Source organism: Sander lucioperca, chromosome 14 (assembly GCF_008315115.2).
Source record: "Sander lucioperca isolate FBNREF2018 chromosome 14, SLUC_FBN_1.2, whole genome shotgun sequence".
Lineage (NCBI taxonomy): Eukaryota > Metazoa > Chordata > Actinopteri > Perciformes > Percidae > Sander > Sander lucioperca.
Genome location: NC_050186.1, coordinates 14,469,079 through 14,481,995, shown reverse-complemented (window position 1 = coordinate 14,481,995; position 12,917 = coordinate 14,469,079). Strand labels below are relative to the sequence as shown.

At 40.8% G+C, this 12,917-nt stretch overlaps 1 long non-coding RNA gene across 2 annotated transcripts in view; it reads right to left on the bottom strand.

Annotated features, from left to right (window-relative positions):
* The window catches only part of LOC116062961, a 38,198-nt gene extending 25,758 nt beyond the window's left edge, over positions 1-12,440 (bottom strand). For both annotated transcript variants that reach the window (XR_004108152.2, XR_004108151.2), the window contains exon 1: positions 12,271-12,440. This is a non-coding gene — a long non-coding RNA (uncharacterized LOC116062961). The remainder of the gene's footprint in view (positions 1-12,270) is intronic.
* Positions 12,441-12,917: the final 477 nt, after the last annotated feature.

Sequence of the window (12,917 nt, the reverse complement as noted above, 5' to 3'; positions counted from 1 at the left end):
AGTCTTTCACACTTACACACTCCACCATTAAGCTTATGTTTAGTAAGGTTGTGTTCATATGTCTAGTTAGTTTAAATAAACTACTTTTTGGCTGATCTACCTGTGTGTGATCTCCCTTTTGTTGCCATCCTTGAGCCAGGTGGTAATTAATAAGTGTACAGTTCAGAAATTAGCCTTGGTAAAATGTAATCTAAACACTACTTTAAAACCTACGCAGCCTAAAATAAAACACAAACAGATATACTTCTAGAAGAGAAAGTTGAACATAGATTCAAAGGCAACAGCTGTGGAAAAGAGGTAGCCTACAACCAGGCATATTTGTCAAAGGGTCTTTCTATTCAACCAAACTCCTCACCAGATGATGATGAGTGCCATATCTTGTCTGCAACTAAAAGGAAGACATTTAAGTGTTTTTTCTCTTCCTCTGGCGTTTCAGACCAGCCTGTAATCTAATTGCAAAGTGTGGAAGAAAAACTTCAAGACATAAACAGCTAGTTAATCTGTATCGCTCTGATCTTACTGCCCGTCTGTCAATCGAAGAGAACGCAAAACAACGTAGGTATAATTTAGCATGACGGCCTTCTGGTGGCAGCAGGGGTGAAGAGTTCACGGAGAGAAACAAACGCTCTGTGTGTGTGTGTGTGTGTGTGTGTGTGTGTGTGTGTGTGTGTGTGTGTGAAAAAAAGGCAAAGCTACAGCAGTAGTTAGATTTATAATGTATGTGGTACATTTATGTATAGTGGTAGAAGCATTAACTACAGTAAAAGGAAGCATCTGAGAGTTTGCAAAACACAGCAGCGATTGTTCAGATTTGGGCACAGAGAGGTCAAGTAACTGTAGCACAAGCACATCTATTCAAAGCCTTGAAAAACCAAGTGTGGCTCTCCAACAAAACTTCTTTTATTTAGATCCCAACCCATTACATTGAACCTACTGTCTCTTATTCTGTGTACTGACACTAAGAGAATGTCTTTTGACAACGGTGAACAGGACTAAAGCAGGAGGATGACCGCGGGGCAGCACAGACCAGACGGGGTGCTGGGGGGCCCCTTGGAGGCATACGCTGTGGATCCGTGATGAAGGCCGAAGAAAGAACAGAGTGAAGCCGCAAATAGTACTGGTGTGATAATGGATTGCCACATTAGGTCCATCAAGGTCTGATGATAAATGGGATACGGCAGCAGCTTGGCATGGGAAGTAGAAAATCTGGTTTGAAGCGAGGCGGGCCGGTGACTCTATGCTTGGTGGCAGGCGCTTAGGGCTTGTGTTGGGGATTTTGGAGACTTCCCCAGGTCACAATGAAGTGTGGAAACACATGGTTTCAATGTCTCTCTCATCTCCTGCACTTAACAGTGTGGCGAGGTCCAAAATTTAGCATTTGTAACTCTGGAAATATGGTTAGTGAGGAAACAGAAACACAGAAAAAGAGTTGAAAGTCCCAAGATTTCAACATTTGCTCCAGTCCCTTTACACAACCTCCTCATGGTTGTGTGTGCACTGAATTCCTGTAGAGTTCATGGGTAACGCTGGCTGAGAGCCTGCAGGTTTGAAAACCATGAATTACCTGACAGGGACATGAAGATACCAGCAACCACAGAAGCGTTACTGAGAGCTTCAAACCAGCAGGGAGTAGCTTCATGGAGGGGTCACTCTCCAGTCATTCAGAGTAACAGTAGATGAGACCATTTTACATGCACATATTGACACATGTGACACAATTTATAAGTCAGTTTGTACTGAGACTGACCTTAATTATTTTTAATTTATTCCATCATTTAAAAACAAAAACAAACATTAAATATATATCAAAATATATAGTTGAACTATTCCCACGTTGCCACGTCTTTGCAGTAAAGGCCCGGTACTAGTATACAGTATACAACAGCAAATTTCTTGCATTAAGTTTGATGAACTTTGACAGACAAATTTGCGCCATTTACCAACAGCAACTTGGTTAACTGTATTGAAACATTCACTTTTATTTAACCCTCTGTCGGAGAATTAACTGTTTCACCACATAGTTTTTAGACGGTTATGAGACAAAAGTTGTTGGTGCAAATATGTCTGAATGACTACTGTGAACTGAGTGTCCCAAGTAAAACAACTATCTCAGAGAGCTTTTGTTTACTCCTTTGCCAACTCTTTATGTAATAAAATGATGTACAATTCTGAGAACAAAATGCTAGGGGGGAATAAACACTATTAAGACTGACTAGTGTTAGTGTGTTCTCAGCTGGCTAGCCTGTTAGCTGTTACGTAGTTCGCAGGCAGCGAGGAGTCACTACGTCACCAAGCTTCTGGCACCTCTAGCACTGTTTTGCAAAGACGCACAGATTTGTTTTGCTGTGCCTCTTCCTTCAAGACATATTACACTATTTGTGAACCAGGTTGTCATTGTTGTAACTGTGTGCATTATGACATTTGAGAGAAACAAAACATCGACACTCGCAGATAGGCATCATTAGTGTCAGATCAAACACTACAAGATTTGGAACTGTGTGCGCTGCTACTTTCCATTATGACTATTGGTCATCATCATATTTAGGAAATGTGAAATCCAGCGAGAACATCAATCAGGACAAGAAGGGGCAACCTCCTGCAGCTTTCAGAAAGAAAAAATGTATCATAACAAATAGAAATAACGCACATAAATACGAGAATAAGACCCAGGTTGACAAATATCAGCAATTTCCATGATGTTCCAGAAGTTGTAGCTTCTTCGCATTAAGACCCTTATTTGCAACCAGTTTGTTGGATCATTTACAACACAAGCAACTGCATGAAAACACACACCCATACAAACACAAACACGTGCACATGTTCAAACGCACAAAAGTAGAAAATTAGATCCAGGTGGATGCAGGAGTTGTCTTTTGCTCCCAGCAGGGTGTTTGGAGAGTTGAAAAGGTGAAAACAAGCACAGACCTGAAGATAAGAGCAAAGAAAGGAAAGGTTGACCTTTGACTGTGTTTGTTGATCTAGACCCAGGCGTGAACCTCAAGCCCCAGGGCATGCTGGGAGTGTAACCAGAGGTCAGAGGTCACTGAGATGGTCAGCAGAGCAATAGAGGTTTGAAATATCTCATGAACCGTTCATCCAATCTACGTTTGGAATTTGGAGCAGTTTGGACAGCGCTGGGTATTAAACTGTGAATAAAACTAAAAGCACTGCCATAATGCTGGCTTTTCCGTGTCTACCCTTCACAATAAAGTTAGAATAGACACTATATTGTATTAAGTTGCTGTGAGCTGTAAATTCACCACTTCTTCCTTCTCACTCAGACTCACCCTTCATGCTCACCCTGGGTCCGGTCGTTCAAATGTGCTGCTAACTTAACACTAATACATTACCGTCGGCGAATACCCCAGCATATCAAATCCATACTTCAACGTTAACCGTCAAGCCACTAAGCCTGTTTGGAAATTAACACCTCTGCTGAAGTGTTAAATTCCTTAAGGATAGGGGCGCTCGGATAGCTCAGTTGGTAGAGCGGGCGCCCGTATATACAAGTTTACTCCTCGACACAGCGGACCCGGGTTCTACTCCACCTGCGGCCCTTTGCTGCATGTCATTCCCCCCTCTCTCTCCCCTTTCATTTCTTCAGCTGTCTGGTCAATAAAGGCCTAAAAATGCCCAAAAAAATAATCTTAAAAAAAATAAAAATTGTTAACGATAGGCTATATGATGAGACAGCACCGCCGTCATTAAACGCTGACTGTGGCGATATCAACATGCATCGTTGAAGAAAAAGACAACACTAAAATGTAGTTAAAGAACAACTCTCTTTATTTGAATTGCATTCCACCTTTTTCTCTGCCCCATCTCTCTCTCTCTCTCTCTGCGCACACACACACACACACAGAGTCCGGAGCCAAATCCGTCTCTGTGAGTCCATTTCTGTACCGGATCCGGTTCTGGTGGTTGATTAACGCAGATATTTGCTGATTGCTCTCATTACGGGCCGGATTGGGTAGCGCACTGCCATGAGTCCATAAGGCAAATGTCTGTGATTACTCCACATTTTAATTATATTTTGTGAGTAAATTCTGAATCTGGAATGTTCTCTCTCAGGTAAATGTAGGAGTAGGCTACACAGTAAGTCAGTAGTAGGCTATAGGGCCTACAGTGTGGTTGCCAAGTGCCTTGGGGTCCTTCTGTAAGTCATTTTGGGGTACAATTTGGTTCTGGAGAAAGCTTCAAGCAGCAATACCACAGGCCAAGCAATCGGCTGGTCCAAACAGGCACATTTTGAACGGGCACTGTACTAGTATAAATAGTCCAACAATATCTGTAACTTACTCAAGGTACTTGCACTTTACTTGACTATTTACATTTTATGCTACTTTATACTTCTACTCCACTACATCATAGAGACAAATATTATACTTTTTACTCCACTACATGTATTTAACAGCTTTAATTACTTTTTTTAGATTACACATTTTCATTTACTTCCTGTCCAGTAAAAACCACATATCTCCAGATGTGTTAATGTTGAATGTTTGTGATAAACTGAAGGATGAAGTGTTCCTTTATGTGTTGAAAAAAATTCTGAGTATCGTCACAAAGCTGAAAACAGGGCTGTTTTTCTGACTTTTAGAGATACGTGGTCCTCACAGGACAGAAACGCTACAAACGTAGTAAAACACTGAAAGGGACCTTTTTACTTTTACTTTTGATACTTTAGTATCAAAGTAGGTTTGTGGTAATACTTTATTTATTCAGTAAGGTTTTGAATGCAGGACTTTTACTTGTAATGGAGTATTTTCACAGTGTGGTGTTAGCACTTTTACTTAAGTAAAAAAAATCTGAGAACTTCTCCCACCCCTGCTGGTCTCCCGTCAGCATTACTGATATCTGAACTCTTCACTTTGAAAAAGATGAATTTTCAGTTTCCTCCCTGTCTTTTTCTGTCCCTGTTTTTATTCTCCTGTTTGAAATGGGAGGGTATGAGCTGAGTAAGTTATGGGTGAGGACTGAGGAGAGAGAAAGAGGGAGTTGATGGGTGAACCTTCTCCGGGCAGATCCACCTTAAGAGAAAGCCAGAACACGCTGACAGCTTGCCATGACTGACGTGTGAGCTGTACAAATTTCAGGACTAATAAATCTACCTGTCAGAGGAAGGAGACTTGAAAGGGCCGCTGCCCCGCGGCGCAGCTTAAATGCAACTGCTGTTGATGAAATTCTGTAGTCTGGAGAATTACAGCTGTCAGGAAAAAAAAAACGCCTACATCAGATCTGACGCCTCGCCTGGCTCCTTCTCTAACCTGTTCTCTGTCTCACACGTCCTCCCTCTCTTTTTCACTTCCTCCCTTTTATTTCTAATCCCAAATATGTGTGACATGAACTTAAAAAAAAAAAAAAAAAAAAAAGAAAAAAAAAAAAACTGGCGTGGGAAATCTCTCTCCAGCAGGAAATATTTCTCTAAATTTTCGTGTTTGTTCTTTCTCACAACAAAACCGACTCTGCAAGGAACGACGCTAAATCACATCGCACGCAGCTGTTTTGCTTTTCCATTACAGAGCGGCTCTATTTTCTTATTGCTTTGAAGTTCAGGCTGGACTTCAGCCAGTAAGAGACATATTCACTGCTGGTCCGTGAAAGGAGAGAGGCATAAACCAGCTAAGTGTGTTTCTGTATTTATGGGTAAACGAGTGGAAAAGCCATTGCTCTCTCTAATCTGTCATAAAGGGGATTTATGGGTGTGTGTGATGTGAGGACCTTGTTGAGGTTGTGTATTGACTCATCTCATGCAGACAGACTCCATGAGGCATGAAGCTAGCCAGATTCCACATCAATGGACACATGATTCAATATAGCCAAAGCTTAACGTTGGTATTTCATTTAGATAGAAATACAGTTAATTACTGACCCTTTTCTCTTTATTGACCCAAACAACAGCCATGCCAGTGTCTCTGTGAGCTAAATGCTAGCTAGTAACCAAAGTTACTTCCTGTGCACAATAAACAACTGATGAAGGTGTTTGGATGAACACTCAAACGTCTTGTATTTTATATTTTTTTAATCCAGTGTTTTTAAATTAAAGCTTTGTTGAAACTAATTTATACACTGCTTAACCTGTAATAATATATCATTAGGTATTATTACGATTTTGTATTAATAATCTGAATCTGCACGGTATAACAAATGTAGTGGAGTAACAAGAACAATATTTGCCTCCAAAATGTAGTGGAGTAGAAGTATTTAAATACTCAAGTAATGTACAAATACCTTAAATTTGCACTTATGTGAAGTACTTGAGTAAATGTACTAAGGGTGGGAATCACCGGAGGCCCCACGATACGATATTATCACGATACTTATATCACGATACGATATTATCACGATACTTATATCACGATACGATATTATTGCGATTTTAAACATATTGCGACCAAATTGCTTTTTTCCAACTTCGTATTATGTCCCCAAAGGAAAACTTTGTATCGTTCAAGCTGACGATCACCCCTGCTGACCTCACCAAAAAAAAAAAAAAAAAAAAAAAAAAAAAAAAACTCAACTGCACCATCTAGTGGACAGAAAAAGCAATTTTATTACGTATTCTAGTACCAAAAATTCTTATGTGCAATTTATTCAATAAAAGATTGATACTTGGCGTCCGTGAATAGATACGTTATTGCCATGGAAAATATCGCAACACTATGCTATATTTTTTCCCCTACCCCTAAAATATACTTAGTAACATTCCACCACTAACAATAATAACGTGCTGATGTTTTGCAGGTATAATGTTTACCATGTTCACTACCTTAGTTTAGCGTGTTAGCATGCTAACATCAGCTAATAAGCACTAAATATAAAGTACAGCTGAGGCTGATGGGAATGTTATTAGTTTTGCAGTATTTGGTCCTGAACCTGGACGCAGCTAAGCATGTTTTAAGTCGACTTACAGAAATACCAACTCTTAAAGATATTTCTTAAAATGAAGTGAAAACATTTTTTTTGTGGTTCTCAGGCTACTACTAAGTATGGTAGGTCAAAGTTGATGGATGTTTGCATAAACAGTTTGGGTTTTTTGTTTGCCTTACATTTGCACCAAATAAGTGGCTACAATAATGCATTGAAGTGAAACTGGGGATTTATTTAAGGCCTGAGTGATTACTTGTGTGGTCGTCTGGTGCATGTTACTGAAAAGCTATTTGTAGCAGAGTTGTTGTCACAAACCCATGTTGTAAAAAGGCAAAGACATTTATTTAGCAGCCAAATCAAAACTACCAACGGTGTCGATTTGTTGTTTCAGTCAGGACAACATTTACATTCCCCTCAAACACCCTGTCATATAATCGGCAATATTATGGCTGAATGTTGAGAGGGGACAAAGAAAGGTTAGAAGAAAAATCACAAGCAACAGTTATAAAAACGAAAGAGCAAGATGGAGATGGAGAGAAAGCACTCTGGGGTCCGTCTTTCAGTTCCACATCTGGCCCTGATATTTCAGAGTTAATTAGTCATGCAGGGGTTGTGTGTGTAGATAAATCTATCATCCCGCAGTGCACAAACCATTTGAGAAATGAAAGGAAGTGAGGAGATATACACAGTTCGAGCTCCTTCATAAATCACTGGCCCAGATTAAAAACAGGCACTGCAGTGATGAGAGGAAGGGATCAGGGCCAGGCTGGCCCTGGACTTCCCACACAAAAGCACACTTTCATGCACGCACACATACTTCCAGACTTTACTGCAGCGATTCTCGCCAAAGAGATTGTGGAGCTACTCAATTAAGTTGAAACAATAGAAATGTGTATCCACTTATTAAACAGATAAACACCAAACTGTTGCAGTTGTAACTGTGAAAACTAGCGAGCAAAGAAGTTACTCAGTTAGCTAAAAGTAATTAACAGCTCAAAAGCAATAGCTAAACAGTTGAAATAGTAAGCTAAATTATTGGATACAGTAACGGTTGAAACAGTAATGTAAAAGTTATTGATAAACAGTTGAGATTTAGCCCAAACTATTGGACAAATGGTTAAATAAGTAAGCCAAAAGTGTTAAAGCTACAGTGCAGAGTGTTTAAGTAAAGACAACAAAACTGTCGGCGCATCCAAGTGATACAAGCCTTCCGTGATCATGCACCCCCCTTCCTCCACACAGTGGCTAGTAGCCAAGGAGGACACGGAGGATTAAAAAAACACGATGGACTCTTCAGAAGGTCATTATCTTCACTCGAGTTTCTGCATGCGAAAGTCGCCGGACGCCACCGGTTTCTGAACATAGCCATACTGAGAGATACAGAGAGAGCTGTGTGGAGCTGATAGTCTTAATTAGCTTTGTAGCAACTCATTTGGCAATGGCTTGAATGTAACGGACGTTCATTAATATAAAAAAGTTACACACTAAAGCTTTAAATAAATAGTCGAAAATGGAAAATGGGTTGAAATTTAAAACATTCATTCATTACTTTAGCCAACTATTACTATTAAGATAAAGATGGATAGTTGCAATAGAAGTAGTAAGATAAACAACATGAATAAATAGTTAGAAGAGTAAGCTAATGGATAAATGGTTGAAGCAGTTAAGAATACTGGATAAGTAGTTAAATAGTAATGGATACACACAGCAGTACTGTGATATTCAGAAATATTAAGAATTACTACTCTCTTCTCGCAGCTATTCTTAAGGGGGATTTCTACTCCAGTGACTCCATCATTAGTTAGAGAAGTTGTTGAATGTTGACACAGTAAAACAAACTTACTCATAAACGTATGGCGGCCGTCACCATCTCCCCCCCCCCCACAGTCTCTCACTCAGCGGAGGAAAGAGTGGGAGGAGGAGAGGAGTGATAAGAGGGAAGGATGAGGAGCTGAGAGAATGACAACAAGGACATGTATAAAGGAGGAGGTCAGGAGGAAAAGGAAGAGGATTTGGAGTGAAAAGAAAAGCCACTTTGACAGTGTCTGCTAGCTGCTGTCTGCTATCATACTGTGGATTTGCAATCCACAGTATGATACAATTACACACACAGGCTGAAAAGTTAAAAGCTGTATTTTTTTTGTGAGGAGAAAAACTTTCATGGGCTTTTTATTTGCATTATTATTTATTTTCTTTGTTGTGCTTGAGTTCAGTGTTTACACTCTGCTTACGATCAATCAGCTGACACAGAGAGAGAAATGGGAGTCTGTCTCGTACAGGAAATTATCGCTCAGCAGCACGTTGCCTTACAGATGTTATTGTCAGTGAATTTACATCTTAATCAAGGCTTTGTTTTGCTGTCAAGGTAATTTCAAGATAAAACGATAAAAATGCCGTTTTAATGGGATTAAAAGACCAAATTAAGCAAAAATAGAAACCACATGACAGTTAAGAGTTGATGAGCTGAACTTTAAATCACCTCAACCTTTCATTTAAGGTGGAGGATTTATGGGTTTAGAGGATTTACGATGAGGTTCTGGTTAGGGTAAGGGTGAAGGTTAGGAGAGGGACGAGGTCAGAGGTTAAGGCAGGGAAAGTGCTGAGTATTAACAGGATCGCGTGTGTTCAAGACAGGGGTCAGGAGAAGGCAAACGATGGTAAGGTATACAAAAAGTATGGAAATATTGAGACATGAAAGAAAAGAAATAAAGTTAAAACAAAAAATAAGCAGGAAAAGTCAGATGGCTTAAGTGAAAGATTTGATATATTTGTGAACAAACCACCAAGGGACAAAAGAGTTTTCTCTTGGAAGTATCACACACCAATCCCCATTCATACATTTCAATATTTAAGGGAAATAAGCCTTGAACAATATGTTACATGATGCCGTTCCTATGATTCCTTACAGATTAGCTTAGATGATTAGCTGAGTGAAAAACAAGAGAAGCAACACGTTTTATCATCCTGATAGACCTAACTGGATTTGACAGCGAATAGGAAATGTTTTGGAAATTGTGTTGTCGGTTTTATGATTCGTATCTGATGATTCAAAAAATCTTGGAAAACAAATCCAGCTTCCAAATCATAGTAGAGCCTTTGTCTGGTTAAGCTTTCTAAAGAGTTGTTTTGTAATACAAACATCATCACTTGAGACAATTTTATTACCAGTACTTCTTCCACCACTCATGAAGATTACCCTATATGAACTTGGTTTTATTTCCGTTGCATATTTTGGCCCGTTTCGTTCCATGTTTTGATCTGTTTGAAAATGCTGTTATGCAAAGACCTGATCACGTCCTAAAGCTCTGCTGTATCACTTTTTTCCCCCAACGCACCGTACTGACTGCCCAGAGCGGACACGCAAGGCAGCCAATAGCCATCTGACCGGGAAACACTAAATCACAGATGAAACAGCAGAGGGGGGGGGGAAGCTGTAAATCACACATTACAAAGAGCCTGGTGAAAGCGCAGGAACATTGCTCTGCCATGACATCGTGCCTCGTAGCCTGCCTTCAAAGCCGGCTCGGGCAGGAAGCAGTCATTCCCATTTCCTGTCTGCGTCACCCAGGGGACGACGGCACAACTGAGGTGCGAAGGAAAATCATGTTTGGATATATTCTTTCTTCCCAAGGACGTGTGAATCCATTGTGATTGCGCTCACGACTTGTTCTCCGAGCTGATGAAAAGAGATTACAACGGCACAGGAATCACATTTGTATGAATGTGAACTCTGACCATGATAGTGGAAACACCGATGATGGGTTTGTTGGTGTCAGGGTTGGTTTGGTTGAAAGTTAAACAAAGGGAGACAAAGGACTTTTTCCAAACTTTGAACACCTCTCTTATCATCAGGGTGTGCACTGATTTGTGTGTGTGTGTACACTTATATATAGTGTGTAGATTCAGTATTTAAAGAGGCTACATTCAACATTTTTATAATAACTTTATACATAGCTTTTTCAATGTACTCAAAGAGGCTTCACAAGATAAAAACAAAACAGGACTAAGAACCCACAGCCAAGCAAGCAGCCCTCTTAAGGCTGAATTATAGTAGTGCGGAGGCTCTACGCAGAATACAGCGTATGTACGTAACCCTGGCGTAGATTCAACGCAGAACTATAAATCAAGCTTAACTTGACGTTGCGGCGATGCAGAAGGCAACAACTTAGATTGGTCCACTTGGCCGTGGCTTAATAGCGTCGCATTTCCTCCAACTCCATTTCCAGCTTTTTCTGCTACAGCTTTTGGACCGTGGTCAGAAAATACAGGGGAGACGCTTTGTTTCTCCACCTCCACCGCCGGTACTTGCTCCAGAGCTAATCCCTGTCAAGGTGTGTGTCCATTGTCAGCGTCATTTCCACGCTTCCCATTCATTTCTATGGGAGCAGCCGTGCAATGCATTCTGGGAGCGTCGCGGTGACTTTAGAGAAACGGGGCTTTAAGTCGGCCGCTCCCCATTGGCATAAAGTTGAATCCAGCCAATTTTATGCAAATAAGGACTGGCCGGCTCGGCTCGCCGCCTCTCAAAATCTGACGAAAATCTTTTAAACTGAACTTTGTCGATCTGAAATACAGACAGATTTAGCAACTGCATGGCCTATTTCTCGCTTAAAATCTTTTCAGAAACACGTTTCGGTGAACTATTTTTCATAAAATACGAGATCGCATTATGGACGGTTTTGAAATTCGGGAGCAGCCAGATCCATGTGACGCATTCGTCCAATCAGCTGCAGCCATCGCGGTTGTAGGAGGGTGTAGCCGGTTTTCTTTGCTTTTCCTTGCTGGGAAGCGGGGCAATCCCATCCGTGAAAACAATTCGTATATGGACACGTACTATCAATCACTCACTATTACACTCTCCACGCACACACACACACACTCTCTCCACACACACACACACACACACACCGAACTGGCCCTGCTATTCTCTTAAAGAGATATGCTTGAATAATGCAGACACACAAGCGCACAAGTATAAATCCTCACAACAGCGTAGGCCACTACGTAGGCTACAGTGCATGCTCTGAGTAGATCCTTCATACTCCTATAAACCAGCCTTTAGGCAGTATGTATGCACAATGGTGTGTTTAGCTGCTAAATGCTTACACATAGTTTGTTTAACAAAAGATTAAACGGTCGGTCTGTCCACCACTTTGGTCCAGACTGAAATATATCAACAACTGTCAAAAGTATCGCCATGGAAATTTCTACAGGCATTCATGGTCCACAGAGGATGATACATAATAACTATGTTGATAGGGCAGAATCCAAATTAGGCTTGTGTGCGGTTATTCTTCTGGCAATGACTCGCTCAACCATTTCAAAAATGTGTGTATCTGCATATGTGAGTGTTGTGAGAGTGGGGGAGGAGCTGCCATGGTTGCTTCAGCTCAGTCTCACCTGCTATGCCTGTCACTCAGCAGTTGCCATGGTGAGTCAGCCAGCCGACACATCCTGACACAGCGATGTACTGTTGACAACTTGCTGCCAAGTTCACCTGTCACCCAAAGGCCCACTGTGATTTGTCCTGTCAATCATTCACTTCTTCTTCCTCAGAAGGACAAAGGAAGGTGGACTGTAAAATAAAATAAAAAACAAAGCACATGTTCATTTTAAGGTGGTATTATTTTCGTTTAATTCAATTATGTTGTAATTTCAGGTTAGTCGGGATTACTGTAGATCTAAGGTGATGATGATGCTCATTTGGGTGCATTTGATTTGTCACATTGCTGGGATGCATTAAGTGAATGTGAACCCCATTAGCTCCGGATCACCAGACTTGTTAGCAGCAGCTCCTTCTGCAATAATTTACAACCCTTTCATCTTAACAGAATGCGTTTCTTGTAGAGCGTAATGGAAGTAATCCATTCTCCCTGTCAGCGCAGGAAAACACTTTGTTTTCTGTACAAATTGTGTTTGGGTGGAAGATGTTGGTTAGGGGTGGAGGTAGAAATGGTGGAGGGGGGAACAGGAGATTTTGCCTGATGTATGCAGGTTTTGAGGACGGGAGTGTTTCTATTTTTGTGCACAGAGGAGGTATATATACA